The sequence below is a fragment of the Anser brachyrhynchus genome (assembly GCF_964034855.1).
Source record: "Anser brachyrhynchus genome assembly, chromosome: 23".
In the NCBI taxonomy this organism is placed as follows: domain Eukaryota; kingdom Metazoa; phylum Chordata; class Aves; order Anseriformes; family Anatidae; genus Anser; species Anser brachyrhynchus.
In genome coordinates this window covers 976,377-995,162 of record NC_137716.1, presented here as the reverse complement: position 1 = coordinate 995,162, position 18,786 = coordinate 976,377, and positions in this window count along the sequence as shown.

Here is an 18,786-nt window from a genome sequence, read left to right as displayed (position 1 = left end):
GCAGTGAGTCCAGAGAGTGCATTGACACCAGTGGGGATGCAGTGCAGTGAGTCCAGAGAGTGCAATGGCACCAGTGGGGATGCAGTGCAGTGAGTCCAGAGAGTGCACTGGCACCACTGGGGATGCAGTGCAGTGACTCCAGAGAGTGCACTGGCACCAGTGGGGATGCAGTGCAGTGAGTCTAGAGAGTGCACTGGCACCACTGGGGATGCAGTGCAGTGAGTCCAGAGAGTGCACTGGCACCAGTAGGGATGCAGTGCAGTGACTCCAGAGAGTGCTCTGGCAGCAGTGGGGATGCAGTGCAGTGAGTCCAGAGAGTGCACTGGTACCAGTGGGGTTGGAGTGCAGTGACTCTAGAGAGTGCACTGGCACCAGTGGAGATGCAGTGCAGTGAGTGCAGAGAGTGCACTGGCTCCAGTGGGGATGCACTGCAGTGAGTCCAGACAGTGCACTGGCACTAGTGGGGATGCAGTGCAGTGACTCCAGAGAGTACACTGGCACCAGTGGGGATGGAGTGCAGTGAGTCCAGAGAGTGCACTGGCACCACTGGGGATGCAGTGCAGTGAGTCCAGAGAGTGCACTGGCACCACTAGGGATGCAGTGCAGTGACTCCAGAGAGTGCACTGGCACCAGTGGGGTTGCAGTGCAGTGAGTCCAGAGAGTGCACTGGCACCAGTGGGGATGCAGTGCAGTGAGTCCAGAGAGTACACTGGCACTACTGGGGATGCAGTGCAGTGAGTCCAGAGAGTGCACTGGCACCAGTGGGGATGCAGTGCAGTGAGTCCAGAGAGTGCACTGGCACCAGTGGGGATGCAGTGCAGTGAGTCCAGAGAGTGCACTGGCACCAGTGGGGTTGCAGTGCAGTGAGTCCAGAGAGTGCACTGGCACCAGTGGGGATGCAGTGCAGTGAGTCCAGAGAGTGCACTGGCACCAGTGGGGTTGCAGTGCAGTGAGTCCAGAGAGTGCACTGGCACCAGTGGGGATGCAGTGCAGTGAGTCCAGAGAGTACACTGGCACTACTGGGGATGCAGTGCAGTGAGTCCAGAGAGTGCACTGGCACCAGTGGGGATGCAGTGCAGTGAGTCCAGAGAGTGCACTGGCACCAGTGGGGTTGGAGTGCAGTGACTCTAGAGAGTGCACTGGCACCAGTGGGGATGCAGTGCAGTGAGTCCAGAGAGTGCACTGGCACCAGTGGGGATGCAGTGCAGTGAGTCCAGAGAGTGCACTGGCACCAGTGGGGTTGCAGTGCAGTGAGTCCAGAGAGTGCACTGGCACCAGTGGGGATGCAGTGCAGTGAGTCCAGAGAGTGCACTGGCAGCAATGGGGATGCAGTGCAGTGACTCCAGAGAGTGCACTGGCACCACTGGGGATGCAGTGCAATGAGTCCAGAGAGTGCACTGGCACCAGTGGGGATGCAGTGCAGTGAGTCCAGAGAGTTCACTGGCACCAGTGGGGATGCAGTGCAGTGAGTCCAGAGAGTGCACTGGCACCAGTGGGGTTGCAGTGCAGTGAGTCCAGAGAGTGCACTGGCACCAGTGGGGATGCAGTGCAGTCAGTCCAGAGAGTGCAATGGCACCAGTGGGGATGCAAAGCAGTGAGTCCAGAGAGTGCACTGGCACCAGTGGGAATGCAGTGCAGTGAGTTGAGAGAGTGCACTGGAACCAGTGGGGATGCACTGCAGTGTCTCCAGAGAGTGTACTGGCACCAGTGGGGATGCAGTGCAGTGAGTCCAGAGAGTGCATTGGCACCAGTGGGAATGCAGTGCAGTGTCTCCAGAGAGTATAGTGGCACCAGTGGGGATGCAGTGCAGTGACTCCAGAGAGTGCACTGGCACCAGTGGGGATGCAGTGCAGTGAGTCCAGAGAGTTCACTGGCACCAGTGGGGTTGCAGTGCAGTGAATCCAGAGAGTGTACTGGCACCAGTGGGGATGCAGTGCAGTGAGTCCAGGCAGTTCACTGGCACCAGTGGGGATGCAGTGCAGTGAGTCCAGGCAGTTCACTGGCACCAGTGGGGATGCAGTGCAGTGTCTCCAGAGAGTATAGTGGCACCAGTGGGGATGCAGTGCAGTGACTCCAGAGAGTGCACTGGCACCAGTGGGGATGCAGTGCAGTGAGTCCAGAGAGTGCACTGGCACCAGTGGGGTTGCAGTGCAGTGAGTCCAGAGAGTGCACTGGCACCAGTGGGGATGCAGTGCAGTGAGTCCAGAGAGTGCACTGGCACCACTGGGGATGCAGTGCAGTGACTCCAGAGAGTGCACTGGCACCAGTGGGGATGCAGTGCAGTGAGTCCAGATAGTGCACTGGCACCAGTGGGGATGCACTGCAGTGAGTCCAGAGAGTGCACTGGCACCAGTGGGGATGCAGTGCAGTGAGTCCAGAGAGTGCACTGGCACCAGTGGGGATGCAGTGCAGTGAGTCCAGAGAGTGCACTGGCACCAGTGGGGTTCGAGTGCAGTGACTCCAGAGAGTGCACTGGCACCACTGGGGATGCACTGCAGTGACTCCAGAGAGTGCACTGGCACCAGTGGGGATGCCGTGCAGTGAGTCCAGAGAGTGCACTGTCACCAGTGGGGATGCAGTGCAGTGAGTGCAGAGAGTTCACTAGCACCACCAGGGATGCAGTGCAGTGACTCCAGAAAGTGCACTGGCACTACTGGGGATGCAGTGCAGTGAGTCCAGAGAGTTCACTGGCACCAGTGGGGATGCAGTGCAGTGAGTCCAGAGAGTTCACTGGCACCAGTGGGGATGCAGTGCAGTGAGTCCAGAGAGTGCACTGGCACCAGTGGGGATGCAGTGCAGTGAGTCCAGAGAGTGCACTGGCAGCAGTGGGGCTGCAGTGCAGTGAGTCCAGAGAGTGCATTGGCACCAGTGGGGATGCAGTGCAGTGAGTCCAGAGAGTTCACTGGCACCAGTGGGGATGCAGTGCAGTGAGTCCAGAGAGTGCACTGGCACCAGTGGGGTTGCAGTGCAGTGAGTCCAGAGAGTGCACTGGCACCACTGGGGATGCAGTGCAGTCAGTCCAGAGAGTGCAATGGCACCAGTGGGGATGCAAAGCAGTGAGTCCAGAGAGTGCACTGGCACCAGTGGGAATGCAGTGCAGTGAGTTGAGAGAGTGCACTGGAACCAGTGGGGATGCACTGCAGTGTCTCCAGAGAGTGCACTGGCACCAGTGGGGATGCAGTGCAGTGAGTCCAGAGAGTGCATTGGCACCAGTGGGAATGCAGTGCAGTGACTCCAGAGAGTGCACTGGCACCACTGGGGATGCAGTGCAGTGAGTCCAGAGAGTGCACTGGCACCACCGGGGATTCAGTGCAGTGAGTCCAGAGAGTTCACTGGCACCACTAGGGATGCAGTGCAGTGACTCCAGAAAGTGCACTGGCACCAGTGGGGATGCAGTGCAGTGAGTCCAGAGAGTGCACTGGCACCAGTGGGGATGCAGTGCAGTGACTCCAGACAGTGCACTGGCACCAGTGGGGATGCAGTGCAGTGAGTCCAGAGAGTGCACTGGTACCAGTGGGGTTGGAGTGCAGTGACTCTAGAGAGTGCACTGGCACCAGTGGGGATGCAGTGCAGTGACTCCAGAGAGTGCACTGGCACCACTGGGGATGCAGTGCAGTGAGTCCAGAGAGTGCATTGGCACCACTGGGGATGCAGTGCAGTGAGTCCAGAGAGTGCACTGGCACCAGTGGGGATGCAGTGCAGTGAGTCCAGAGAGTGCACTGGCACCACTGGGGATGCACTGCAGTGAGTCCAGAGAGTGCACTGGCACCACTGGGGATGCAGTGCAGTGACTCCAGAGAGTGCACTGGCAGCAGTGGGGATGCAGTGCAGTGAGTCCAGAGAGTGCACTGGCACCAGTGGGGATGCAGGGCAGTGAGTCCAGGGAGTGCACTGGTAGCAGTGGGGATGCAGTGCAGTGAGTCCAGAGAGTTCACTGGCACCAGTGGGGATGCAGTCCAGTGACTCCAGAGAGTGCACTGGCACCAGTGGGGATGCAGTGCAGTGAGTCCAGAGAGTTCACTGGCACTACTGGGGATGCAGTGCAGTGAGTCCACAGAGTGCACTGGCACCATTGGGGATGCAGTGCAGTGAGTCCTTATAGTGCACTGGCACCAGTGGGGATGCAGTGCAGTGACTCCAGAGAGTGCACTGGCACCAGTGGGGATGCAGTGTAGTGAGTCCAGAGAGTTCACTGGCACCAGTGGGGTTGCAGTGCAGTGAATCCAGAGAGTGCACTGGCACCAGTGGGGATGCAGTGCAGTGAGTCCAGGCAGTTCACTGGCACCAGTGGGGATGCAGTGCAGTGAGTCCAGGCAGTTCACTGGCACCAGTGGGGATGCAGTGCAGTGTCTCCAGAGAGTATAGTGGCACCAGTGGGGATGCAGTGCAGTGACTCCAGAGAGTGCACTGGCACCAGTGGGGATGCAGTGCAGTGAGTCCAGAGAGTGCACTGGCACCAGTGGGGTTGCAGTGCAGTGAGTCCAGAGAGTGCACTGGCACCAGTGGGGATGCAGTGCAGTGAGTCCAGAGAGTGCACTGGCACCACTGGGGATGCAGTGCAGTGACTCCAGAGAGTGCACTGGCACCAGTGGGGATGCAGTGCAGTGAGTCCAGAGAGTGCACTGGCACCAGTGGGGATGCACTGCAGTGAGTCCAGAGAGTGCACTGGCACCAGTGGGGATGCAGTGCAGTGAGTCCAGAGAGTGCACTGGCACCAGTGGGCATGCAGTGCAGTGAGTCCTTAGATTGCACTGGCACCAGTGGGGATGCAGTGCAGTGAGTCCAGAGAGTGCACTGGCACCAGTGCGGATGCACTGCAGTGACTCCAGAGAGTGCACTGGCACCACTGGGGATGCACTGCAGTGACTCCAGAGAGTGCACTGGCACCAGTGGGGATGCCGTGCAGTGAGTCCAGAGAGTGCACTGTCACCAGTGGGGATGCAGTGCAGTGAGTCCAGAGTGTTCACTAGCACCACCAGGGATGCAGTGCAGTGACTCCAGAAAGTGCACTGGCACTACTGGGGATGCAGTGCAGTGAGTCCAGAGAGTTCACTGGCACCAGTGGGGATGCAGTGCAGTGACTCCAGAGAGTGCACTGGCACCACTGGGGATGCAGTGCAGTGAGTCCAGAGAGTGCACTGGCACCAGTGGGGATGCAGTGCAGTGAGTCCAGAGAGTGCACTGGCAGCAGTGGGGCTGCAGTGCAGTGAGTCCAGAGAGTGCATTGGCACCAGTGGGGATGCAGTGCAGTGAGTCCAGAGAGTGCACTGGCACCAGTGGGGATGCAGTGTAGTGACTCCAGAGAGTGCACTGGCAACAGTGGTGTTGCAGTGCAGTGACGCCAGAGAGTGCACTGGCACCAGTGGGTCGGCAGTGCAGTGAGTCCAGAGAGTGCACTGACACCAGTGGGGATGCAGTGCAGTCAGTCCAGAGAGTGCACTGGCACCAGTGGGGATGCAGTGCAGTGAGTCCAGAGAGTGCACTGGCACCAGTGGGAATGCAGTGCAGTGAGCCCAGAGAGTGCACTAGCACCACTGGGGATGCACTGCAGTGTCTCCGGAGAATGCACTGGCACCACTGGGGATGCAGTGCAGTGAGTCCAGAGAGTGCACTGGCACCACTGGGGATGCAGTGCAGTGAGTCCAGAGAGTGCACTGGCACCAGTGGGGATGCACTGCAGTGACTCCAGAGAGTGCACTGGCACCAGTGGGGATGCAGTGCAGTGAGTCCAGAGAGTGCACTGATTCCACTGAGGATCAGTGCAGTGACTCCATAGAGTGCACTGGCACCAGTGGGGTTGGAGTGCAGTGACTCTAGAGAGTGCACTGGCACTAGTGGGGATTCAGTGCAGTGAGTCCAGAGAGTGCACTGGCACCAGTGGGGATGCAGTGCAGTGAGTGCAGAGAGTGCACTGGCACCAGTGGGGATGCAGTGCAGTCAGTCCAGAGAGTGCACTGGCACCACTGGGGATGCACTGCAGTGAGTCCAGAGAGTGCACTGGCACCAGTGGGGATGCAGTGCAGTGAGTGCTGAGAGTGCACTGGCACCAGTGGGGATGCAGTGCAGTGACTCCAGAGAGTGCACTGGCACCACTAGGGATGCAGTGCAGTGAGTCCAGAGAGTGCACTGGCACTACTGGGGATGCAGTGCAGTGAGTTGACAGAGTGCACTGGAACCAGTGGGGATGCAGTGCAGTGAGTCCAGAGAGTGCAGTGGCACCACTGGGGATGCAGTGCAGTGACTCCAGAGAGTGCACTGGCACCAGTGGGGATGCAGTGCAGTGACTCCAGAGAGTGCACTGGCACCAGTGGGGATGCAGTGCAGTGAGTCCAGAGAGTGCACTGGCACTAGTGGGGATGCACTGCAGTGACTCCAGAGAGTGCACTGGCACCAGTGGGGATGCAAAGCAGTGAGTCCAGAGAGTGCACTGGCACCAGTGGGAATGCAGTGCAGTGAGTTGACAGAGTGCACTGGAACCAGTGGGGATGCAGTGCAGTGAGTCCAGAGAGTGCAGTGGCACCACTGGGGATGCACTGCAGTGACTCCAGAGACTGCACTGGCACCAGTGGGGATGCAGTGCAGTGACTCCAGAGAGTGCACTGGCACCAGTGGGGATGCAGTGCAGTGAGTCCAGAGAGTGCACTGGCACTAGTGGGGATGCACTGCAGTGACTCCAGAGAGTGCACTGGCACCAGTGGGGATGCAAACAGTGAGTCCAGAGAGTGCACTGGCACCAGTGGGAATGCAGTGCAGTGAGTTGACAGAGTGCACTGGAACCAGTGGGGATGCAGTGCAGTGAGTCCAGAGAGTGCAGTGGCACCACTGGGGATGCAGTGCAGTGACTCCAGAGAGTGCACTGGCACCAGTGGGGATGCACTGCAGTGAGTCCAGAGAGTGCACTGGCACCACTGGGGATGCAGTGCAGTGACTCCAGAGAGTGCACTGGCACCAGTGGGGATGCACTGCAGTGACTCCAGAGAGTGCATTGGCACCAGTGGGGATGCAGTGCAGTGACTCCAGAGAGTGCTCTGGCACCACTGGAGATGCAGTGCAGTGACTCCAGAGAGTGCACTGGCAGCAGTGGGGATGCAGTGCAGTGAGTCCAGAGAGTGCACTGGCACCAGTCGGGATGCAGTGCAGTGAGTCCAGAGAGTGCACTGGCACCACTGGGGATGCAGTGCAGTGAGTCCAGAGAGTGCACTGGCACCACTGGGGATGCACTGCAGTGAGTCCAGAGAGTGCACTGGCACCACAGGGAATGCACTGCAGTGAGTACAGAGAATCCACTGGCACTACTGGGGATGCAGTGCAGTGAGTCCAGAGAGTGCACTGGCACCAGTGGGGATGCAGTGCTGTGAGTCCAGAGAGTGCACTGGCACCAGTGCGCATGCAGTGCAGTGAGTCCAGAGAGTGCACTGGCACCAGTGGGGATGCAGTGCAGTGAGTCCAGAGAGTGCACTGGCACCACTGGGGATGCAGTGCAGTGAGTCCAGAGAGTGCACTGGCACCAGTGGGGATGCAGTGTAGTCAGTCCAGAGAGTGCACTGGCAACACTGGAGATGCAGTGCAGTGAGTCCAGTGAATGCACTGGCACCACTAGGGATGTAGTGCAGTGACTCCAGAAAGTGCACTGGAACTACTGTGGATGCAGTGCAGTGACTCCAGAGAGTGCACTGGCACCAGTGGGGATGCAGTGCAGTAAGTCCAGAGAGTGCACTGGCACCACCGGGGATTCAGTGCAGTGAGTCCAGAGAGTTCACTGGCACCACTAGGGATGCAGTGCAGTGACTCCAGAGAGTGCACTGGCAGCAGTGGGGCTGCAGTGCAGTGAGTCCAGAGAGTGCATTGGCACCAGTGGGGATGCAAAGCAGTGACTCCAGAGAGTGCACTGGCACCAGTGGGGATGCAGTGCAGTGAGTCCAGAGAGTGCACTGGCACCACTGGGGATGCAGTGCAGTGACTCCAGAGAGTGCACTGGCACCAGTGGGGATGCAGTGCAGTGACTCCAGAGAGTGCACTGGCACCAGTGGGGATGCAGTGCAGTGACTCCAGAGAGTGCACTGGCACCAGTGGTGATGCACTGCAGTGAGTCCAGACAGTGCACTGGTAGCAGTGGGGATGCAGTGCAGTGACTCCAGAGAGTGCACAGGCACCAGTGGGGATGCACTGCAGTGACTCCAGAGAGTGCATTGGCACCAGTGGGGATGCAGTGCAGTGACTCCAGAGAGTGCACTGGCACCACTGGGGATGCAGTGCAGTGAGTCCAGAGAGTGCACTGGCAGCAGTGGGGATGCAGTGCAGTGAGTCCAGAGACTGCACTGTCACCACTGGGGATGCAGTGCAGTGAGTCCAGAGAGTGCACTGGCACCAGTGGGGATGCAGTGCAGTGAGTCCAGAGAGTTCACTGGCACCAGTGGGGATGCAGTGCAGTGAGTCCAGAGAGTGCACTGGCACCAGTGGGTATGCAGTGCAGTGAGTCCAGAGAGTGCACTGGCACCAGTGGGGATGCAGTGCAGTGAGTCCAGAGAGTGCACTGGCACCACTGGGGATGCAGTGCAGTGACTCCAGAGAGTGCACTGGCACTACTGGGGATGCAGTGCAGTGACTCCAGAGAGTGCACTGGCACCAGTGGGGATGCAGTTTAGTGAGTCCAGAGAGTGCACTGGCACCAGTGGGGATGCAGTGCAGTGAGTCCAGAGAGTGCACTGGCACCACTGGAGATGCAGTGTAGTGAGTCCAGAGAATGCACGGGCACCAGTGGGGTTGCAGTGCAGTGAGTCTAGAGAGTGCATTGGCAGCAGTGGGGATGCAGTGCAGTGAGTCCAGAGAGTGCACTGGCACCAGTGGGGATGCAGTGCAGTGAGTCCAGAGAGTGCACTGGCACCACTGGGGATGCAGTGCAGTGAGTCCAGAGAGTGGTAGCAGTGGGGATGCAGTGTAGTGACTCTAGAGAGTGCACTGGCACCAGTGGGGTTGGAGTGCAGTGACTCTAGAGAGTGCACTGGCACCACTGGGGACGCAGTGCAGTGAGTCCAGAGAGTGCACTGTCACCACTGGGGATGCAGTGCAGTGAGTGCAGAGAGTGCACTGGCACCAGTGGGGATGCAGTGCAGTGACTCCAGAGAGTGCACTGGCACCAGTGGGGATGCAGTGCAGTGAGTCCAGAGAGTGCACTGGCACCAGTGGGGATGCAGTTTAGTGAGTCCAGAGAGTGCAGTTGCACCAGTGGGGATGCAGTGCAGTGAGTCCAGAGAGTGCACTGGCACCACTGGGGATGCAGTGCAGTGAGTCCAGAGAGTGCACTGGCACCAGTGGGGATGCAGTGCAGTGAGTCCAGAGAGTGCACTGGCACCACTGGGGATGCAGTGCAGTGAGACCAGAGAGTGCACTGGCACCACTGGGGATGCAGTGCAGTGACTCCAGAGAGTTCACTGGCACCACTGGGGATGCAGTGCAGTGCAGTGAGTCCTTAGAGTGCACTGGCACCAGTGGGGATGCATTGCAGTGACTCCAGAGAGTGCAGTGGCACCACTGGGGATGCAGTGCAGTGAGTCCAGAGAGTGCACTGGCACCATTGGGGATGCAGTGCAGTGAGTCCAGAGAGTTCACTGGCACCACTAGGGATGCAGTGCAGTGACTCCAGAAAGTGCACTGGCACTACTGGGGATGCACTGCAGTGAGTCCAGAGAGTGCACTGGCACCAGTGGGGATGCAGTGCAGTGAGTCCTGAGAGTGCAGTGGCACCAGTGGGGATGCAGTGCAGTGTCTCCAGAGAGTGTAGAGTGTACTGGCACCAGTGGGGATGCAGTGCAGTGAGTCCAGAGAGTGCACTGGCACCAGTGGGGCTGCAGTGCAGTGAGTCCAGAGAGTGCATTGGCACCAGTGGGGATGCAGTGCAGTGAGTCCAGAGAGTGCACTCGCCCCACTGGTGATGCAGTGCAGTGAGTCCAGAGAGTGCACTGGCACCACTGGGGATGCAGTGCAGTGACTCCAGAGAGTGCACTGGCACCAGTGGGGATGCACTGCAGTGAGTCCAGACCGTGCACTGGCACCAGTGGGGATGCAATGCAGTGACTCCAGAGAGTGCACTGGCACCAGTGGGGATGCACTGCAGTGACTCCAGAGAGTGCATTGGCACCAGTGGGGATGCAGTGCAGTGAGTCCAGAGAGTGCACTGGCACCACTGGGGATGCAGTGCAGTGAGTCCAGAGAGTGCACTGGCAGCAGTGGGGATGCAGTGCAGTGAGTCCAGAGAGTGCACTGGCACCAGTGGGGATGCAGTGCAGTGAGTTAAGAGAGTGAACTGGCACCACTGGGGATGCAGTGCAGTGAGTCCAGAGAGTGCACTGGCACCACTGGGGATGCAGTGCAGTGAGTCCAGAGAGTGCACTGGCCCCACAGGGGATGCACTGCAGTGAGTACAGAGAGTCCACTGGCACTACTGGGGATGCAGTGCTGTGAGTCGAGAGAGTGCACTGGCACCACTGCGGATCAGTGCAGTGACTCTAGAGAGTGCACTGGCACCAGTGGGTATGCAGTGCAGTGAGTCCCTATAGTGCACTGGCACCAGTGGGGATGCAGTGCAGTGAGTCCAGAGAGTGCACTGGCACTACTGGGGATGCAGTGCAGTGACTCCAGAGAGTGCACTGGCACCACTGGGGATGCAGTGCAGTGAGACCAGAGAGTGCACTGGCACCACTGGGGATGCAGTGCAGTGACTCCAGAGAGTTCACTGGCACCACTGGGGATGCAGTGCAGTGCAGTGAGTCCTTAGAGTGCACTGGCACCAGTGGGGATGCATTGCAGTGACTCCAGAGAGTGCAGTGGCACCACTGGGGATGCAGTGCAGTGAGTCCAGAGAGTGCACTGGCACCATTGGGGATGCAGTGCAGTGAGTCCAGAGAGTTCACTGGCACCACTAGGGATGCAGTGCAGTGACTCCAGAAAGTGCACTGGCACTACTGGGGATGCACTGCAGTGAGTCCAGAGAGTGCACTGGCACCAGTGGGGATGCAGTGCAGTGAGTCCTGAGAGTGCAGTGGCACCAGTGGGGATGCAGTGCAGTGTCTCCAGAGAGTGTAGAGTGTACTGGCACCAGTGGGGATGCAGTGCAGTGAGTCCAGAGAGTGCACTGGCACCAGTGGGGCTGCAGTGCAGTGAGTCCAGAGAGTGCATTGGCACCAGTGGGGATGCAGTGCAGTGAGTCCAGAGAGTGCACTCGCCCCACTGGTGATGCAGTGCAGTGAGTCCAGAGAGTGCACTGGCACCACTGGGGATGCAGTGCAGTGACTCCAGAGAGTGCACTGGCACCAGTGGGGATGCACTGCAGTGAGTCCAGACCGTGCACTGGCACCAGTGGGGATGCAATGCAGTGACTCCAGAGAGTGCACTGGCACCAGTGGGGATGCACTGCAGTGACTCCAGAGAGTGCATTGGCACCAGTGGGGATGCAGTGCAGTGAGTCCAGAGAGTGCACTGGCACCACTGGGGATGCAGTGCAGTGAGTCCAGAGAGTGCACTGGCAGCAGTGGGGATGCAGTGCAGTGAGTCCAGAGAGTGCACTGGCACCAGTGGGGATGCAGTGCAGTGAGTTAAGAGAGTGAACTGGCACCACTGGGGATGCAGTGCAGTGAGTCCAGAGAGTGCACTGGCCCCACAGGGGATGCACTGCAGTGAGTACAGAGAGTCCACTGGCACTACTGGGGATGCAGTGCTGTGAGTCGAGAGAGTGCACTGGCACCACTGCGGATCAGTGCAGTGACTCTAGAGAGTGCACTGGCACCAGTGGGTATGCAGTGCAGTGAGTCCCTATAGTGCACTGGCACCAGTGGGGATGCAGTGCAGTGAGTCCAGAGAGTGCACTGGCACTACTGGGGATGCAGTGCAGTGACTCCAGAGAGTGCACTGGCACCACTGGGGATGCAGTGCAGTGAGACCAGAGAGTGCACTGGCACCACTGGGGATGCAGTGCAGTGACTCCAGAGAGTTCACTGGCACCACTGGGGATGCAGTGCAGTGCAGTGAGTCCTTAGAGTGCACTGGCACCAGTGGGGATGCATTGCAGTGACTCCAGAGAGTGCAGTGGCACCACTGGGGATGCAGTGCAGTGAGTCCAGAGAGTGCACTGGCACCATTGGGGATGCAGTGCAGTGAGTCCAGAGAGTTCACTGGCACCACTAGGGATGCAGTGCAGTGACTCCAGAAAGTGCACTGGCACTACTGGGGATGCACTGCAGTGAGTCCAGAGAGTGCACTGGCACCAGTGGGGATGCAGTGCAGTGAGTCCTGAGAGTGCAGTGGCACCAGTGGGGATGCAGTGCAGTGTCTCCAGAGAGTGTAGAGTGTACTGGCACCAGTGGGGATGCAGTGCAGTGAGTCCAGAGAGTGCACTGGCACCAGTGGGGCTGCAGTGCAGTGACTCCAGACAGTGCATTGGCACCAGTGGGGATGCAGTGCAGTGAGTCCAGAGAGTGCACTCGCCCCACTGGTGATGCAGTGCAGTGAGTCCAGAGAGTGCACTGGCACCACTGGGGATGCAGTGCAGTGACTCCAGAGAGTGCACTGGCACCAGTGGGGATGCACTGCAGTGAGTCCAGACCGTGCACTGGCACCAGTGGGGATGCAATGCAGTGACTCCAGAGAGTGCACTGGCACCAGTGGGGATGCACTGCAGTGACTCCAGAGAGTGCATTGGCACCAGTGGGGATGCAGTGCAGTGAGTCCAGAGAGTGCACTGGCACCACTGGGGATGCAGTGCAGTGAGTCCAGAGAGTGCACTGGCAGCAGTGGGGATGCAGTGCAGTGAGTCCAGAGAGTGCACTGGCACCAGTGGGGATGCAGTGCAGTGAGTTAAGAGAGTGAACTGGCACCACTGGGGATGCAGTGCAGTGAGTCCAGAGAGTGCACTGGCACCACTGGGGATGCAGTGCAGTGAGTCCAGAGAGTGCACTGGCCCCACAGGGGATGCACTGCAGTGAGTACAGAGAGTCCACTGGCACTACTGGGGATGCAGTGCTGTGAGTCGAGAGAGTGCACTGGCACCACTGCGGATCAGTGCAGTGACTCTAGAGAGTGCACTGGCACCAGTGGGGATGCAGTGCAGTGAGTCCCTATAGTGCACTGGCACCAGTGGGGATGCAGTGCAGTGAGTCCAGAGAGTGCACTGGCACTACTGGGGATGCAGTGCAGTGACTCCAGAGAGTGCACTGGCACCACTGGGGATGCAGTGCAGTGAGACCAGAGAGTGCACTGGCACCACTGGGGATGCAGTGCAGTGACTCCAGAGAGTTCACTGGCACCACTGGGGATGCAGTGCAGTGCAGTGAGTCCTTAGAGTGCACTGGCACCAGTGGGGATGCATTGCAGTGACTCCAGAGAGTGCAGTGGCACCACTGGGGATGCAGTGCAGTGAGTCCAGAGAGTGCACTGGCACCATTGGGGATGCAGTGCAGTGAGTCCAGAGAGTTCACTGGCACCACTAGGGATGCAGTGCAGTGACTCCAGAAAGTGCACTGGCACTACTGGGGATGCACTGCAGTGAGTCCAGAGAGTGCACTGGCACCAGTGGGGATGCAGTGCAGTGAGTCCTGAGAGTGCAGTGGCACCAGTGGGGATGCAGTGCAGTGTCTCCAGAGAGTGTAGAGTGTACTGGCACCAGTGGGGATGCAGTGCAGTGAGTCCAGAGAGTGCACTGGCACCAGTGGGGCTGCAGTGCAGTGAGTCCAGAGAGTGCATTGGCACCAGTGGGGATGCAGTGCAGTGAGTCCAGAGAGTGCACTCGCCCCACTGGGGATGCAGTGCAGTGAGTCCAGAGAGTGCACTGGCACCACTGGGGATGCAGTGCAGTGACTCCAGAGAGTGCACTGGCACCAGTGGGGATGCACTGCAGTGAGTCCAGACCGTGCACTGGCACCAGTGGGGATGCAATGCAGTGACTCCAGAGAGTGCACTGGCACCAGTGGGGATGCACTGCAGTGACTCCAGAGAGTGCATTGGCACCAGTGGGGATGCAGTGCAGTGAGTCCAGAGAGTGCACTGGCACCACTGGGGATGCAGTGCAGTGAGTCCAGAGAGTGCACTGGCAGCAGTGGGGATGCAGTGCAGTGAGTCCAGAGAGTGCACTGGCACCAGTGGGGATGCAGTGCAGTGAGTTAAGAGAGTGCACTGGCACCACTGGGGATGCAGTGCAGTGAGTCCAGAGAGTGCACTGGCACCACTGGGGATGCAGTGCAGTGAGTCCAGAGAGTGCACTGGCCCCACAGGGGATGCACTGCAGTGAGTACAGAGAGTCCACTGGCACTACTGGGGATGCAGTGCTGTGAGTCGAGAGAGTGCACTGGCACCACTGCGGATCAGTGCAGTGACTCTAGAGAGTGCACTGGCACCAGTGGGTATGCAGTGCAGTGAGTCCCTATAGTGCACTGGCACCAGTGGGGATGCAGTGCAGTGAGTCCAGAGAGTGCACTGGCACTACTGGGGATGCAGTGCAGTGACTCCAGAGAGTGCACTGGCACCACCGGGGATTCAGTGCAGTGAGTCCAGAGAGTACACTGGCACCACTGGGGATGCACTGCAGTGACTCCAGAGAGTGCACTGGCATCAGTGGGGATGCCGTGCAGTGAGTCCAGAGAGTGCACTGGCACCAGTGGGGATGCAGTGCAGTGAGTCCAGAGAGTGCACTGGCACCACTGCGGATCAGTGCAGTGACTCTAGAGAGTGCACTGGCACCAGTGGGGTTGGAGTGCAGTGACTCTAGAGAGTGCACTGGCACCAGTGGGGATGCAGTGTAGTGAGTCCAGAGAGTGCACTGGCACCACTAGGGAGGCAGTGCAGTGACTCCAGAAAGTGCACTGGCACTACTGGGGATGCAGTGCAGTGATTCCAGAGAGTGCACTGGCACCAGTGGGGATGCAGTGCAGTGAGTCCAGAGAGTGCACTGGCACCAGTGGGGATGCAGTGCAGTCTCTCCAGAGAGTGTACTGGCACCACTGGGGATGCAGTGCAGTGAGCCCAGAGAGTGCACTGGCACCACTGGGGATGCAGTGCAGTGAGTCCAGAGAGTGCACTGGCACCACTGGGGTTGCAGTGCAGTGAGTCCAGAGAGTGCACTGGCACCAGTGGGGATGCAGTGCAGTGAGTCCAGAGAGTGCACTGGCAGCAGTGGGGCTGCAGTGCAGTGAGTCCAGAGAGTGCATTGGCACCACTGGGGATGCAGTGCAGTGAGTCCAGAGAGTGCACTGGCCCCACTGGGGATGCAGTGCAGTGAGTCCAGAGAGTGCACTGGCACCACTGGGGATGCAGTGCAGTGACTCCAGAGAGTGCACTGGCACCACTGGGGATGCACTGCAGTGAGTCCAGACCGTGCACTGGCACCAGTGGGGATGCAGTGCAGTGACTCTAGAGAGTGCACTGGCACCAGTGGAGATGCACTGCAGTGACTCCAGAGAGTGCATTGGCACCAGTGGGGATGCAGTGCAGTGACTCCAGAGAGTGCACTGGCACCAGTGGGGATGCAGTGCAGTGAGTCCAGAGAGTGCACTGGCAGCAGTGGGGATGCAGTGCAGTGAGTCCAGAGAGTGCACTGGCACCACTGGGGATGCAGTGCAGTGAGTCCAGAGAGTGCACTGGCACCACTGGGGATGCAGTGCAGTGAGTCCAGAGAGTGCACTGGCCCCACAGGGGATGCACTGCAGTGAGTACAGAGAGTCCACTGGCACTACTGGGGATGCAGTGCTGTGAGTCCAGAGAGTGCACTGGCACCACTGCGGATCAGTGCAGTGACTCTAGAGAGTGCACTGGCACCAGTGGGGTTGGAGTGCAGTGACTCTAGAGAGTGCACTGACACCAGTGGGGATGCAGTGTAGTGAGTCCTGAGAGTGCACTGGCACCAGTGGGGATGCAGTGCAGTGAGTGCAGAGAGTGCACTGGCACCAGTGGGCATGCAGTGCAGTGAGTCCTTATAGTGCACTGGCACCAGTGGGGATGCAGTGCAGTGAGTCCAGAGAGTGCATTGGCACCAGTGGGGATGCAGTGCAGTGACTCCAGAGAGTGCACTGGCACCAGTGGGGATGCAGTGCAGTGAGTCCAGAGAGTGCACTGGCACTACTGGGGATGCAGTGCAGTGAGTCCAGAGAGTTCACTGGCACCACTAGGGATGCAGTGCAGTGACTCAAGAAAGTGCACTGGAACTACTGGGGATGCAGTGCAGTGAGTCCAGAGAGTGCACTGGCACCAGTGGGAATGCAGTGCAGTGAGTCCAGAGAGTGCACTGGCACCACTGGGGATGCAGTGCAGTGAGTCCAGAGAGTGCACTGGTACCACTGGGGATGCAGTGCAGTGAGTCCAGAGAGTGCACTGGCACCACCGGGGATTCACTGCAGTGAGTCCAGAGAGTGTACTGGCACCAGTGGGGATGCAGTGCAGTGAGTCCAGAGAGTGCACTGGCACCAGTGTGGATGCAGTGTAGTGAGTCCAGAGAGTGCACTGGCACCAGTGGGGTTGCAGTGCAGTGAGTCCAGAGAGTGCACTGGCACCAGTGGGTATGCAGTGCAGTGAGTGCAGAGAGTGCACTGGCACCAGTGGGGATGCAGTGCAGTCAGTCCAGAGAGTGCAATGTCACCAGTGGGGATGCAAAGCAGTGAGTCCAGAGAGTGCACTGGCACCACTGGGGATGCAGTGCAGTGAGTCCAGAGAGTGCACTGGCATCACTGGGGATGCAGTTCAGTGAGTGCAGAGAGTGCACTGGCACCACTGGGGATGCAGTGCAGTGAGTGCAGAGAGTGCACTGGCACCACTGGGGATGCACTGCAGTGAGTCCAGAGAGTGCAGTGGCACCATTGGGGATGCAGTGCTGTGAGTCCAGAGAGTGCACTGGCACCACTGGGGTTTTAGTGCAGTTAGTCCAGAGAGTGCCCTTGCACCACTGGGGATACACTGCAGTGTGTCCAGAGAGTGCACTGGCACCACTGGGGATGCAGTGCAGTGAGTACAGAGAGTGCACTGTCAACACTGGGGATGCACTGCAGTGAGTCCAGAGAATGACCTGGCACTAATGGGGATGCAGTGCAGTGACTCGAAAGAGTGCACTGGCACCACTGCGGATGCAGTGCAGTGAGTCCGGAGAGTGCCCTGGCACCACAGGGGATGCAGTGCAGTTAGTCGAGAGAGTGCACTGGCACCACTGGGGATGCAGTGCAGTAAGTCCAGAGAGTGCACTGGCACCACAGGGGATGAAGTGCAGTGAGTCCAGAGAGTGCACTGGCACCAGTGGGGATGCAGTGCAGTGAGTCCAGAGAGTGCACTGGCACCACTGGGGATGCAGTGCAGTGAGTCCGGAGAGTGCCCTGGCACCACAGGGGATGCAGTGCAGTTAGTCCAGAGAGTGCATTGGAAAAACTGGGGATGCAGTGCAGTAAGTCCAGAGAATGCACTGGCACCACAGGGGATGCAGTGCAGTGAGTCCAGAGAGTGCACTGGCACCAGTGGGGATGCACTGCAGTGAGTCCAGAGAGTGCACTGGCACCACTGGGGATGCAGTGCAGTGACTCCAGAGAGTGCACTGGCACCAGTGGGGATGCACTGCAGTGAGTCCAGACCGTGCACTGGCACCAGTGGGGATGCAGTGCAGTGACTCCAGAGAGTGCACTGGCACCAGTGGGGATGCAGTGCAGTGACTCCAGAGAGTGCATTGGCACCAGTGGGGATGCAGTGCAGTGACTCCAGAGAGTGCACTGGCACCACTGGGGATGCAGTGCAGTGAGTCCAGAGAGTGCACTGGCAGCAGTGGGGATGCAGTGCAGTGAGTCCAGAGAGTGCACTGGCACAAGTCGTGATGCAGTGCAGTGAGTCCAGAGATTGCACTGGCACCACTGCGGATGCAGTGCAGTGAGTCCAGAGAGTGCACTGGCACCACTGGGGATGCAGTGCAGTGAGTCCAGAGAGTGCACTGGCCCCACAGGGGATGCACTGCAGTGAGTCCAGAGAGTCCACTGGCACTACTGGGGATGCAGTGCAGTGAGTCGAGAGAGTGCACTGGCACCACTGCGGATCAGTGCAGTGACTCTAGAGAGTGCACTGGCGCCAGTGGGGTTGGAGTGCAGTGACTCTAGAGAGTGCACTGGCACCAGTGGGGATGCAGTGTAGTGAGTCCTGAGAGTGCACTGGCACCAGTGGGCATGCAGTGCAGTGAGTCCAGAGAGTGCACTGGCACCAGTGGGGATGCAGTGCAGTGAGTCCAGAGAGTTCACTGGCACCACTGGGGATGCAGTGCAGTGACTCCAGAAAGTGCACTGGCACTACTGGGGATGCAGTGCAGTGAGTCCAGAGAGTGCACTGGCACCAGTGGGGATGCAGTGCAGTGACTCCAGAGAGTGCACTGGCACCAGTGGGGATGCAGTGCAGTGAGTCCAGAGAGTGCACTGGCACCACTGGGGATGCACCGCAGTGAGTCCAGAGAGTGCACTGGCACCAGTGGGGATGCAGTGCAGTGAGTCCAGAGAGTGCACTGGCACCAGTGGGGATGCAGTGCAGTGACTCCAGAGAGTGCACTGGCACCAGTGGGGATGCAGTGCAGTGAGTCCAGAGAGTGCACTGGCACCACTGGGGATGCAGTGCAGTGACTCCATAGAGTGCACTGGCACCATTGGGGTTGGAGTGCAGTGACTCTAGAGAGTGCACTGGCACCAGTGGGGATGTAGTGCAGTGAGTCCAGAGAGTGCACTGGCACCAGTGGGGATGCAGTGCAGTGAGTGCAGAGAGTGCACTGGCACCAGTGGGAATGAAGTGCAG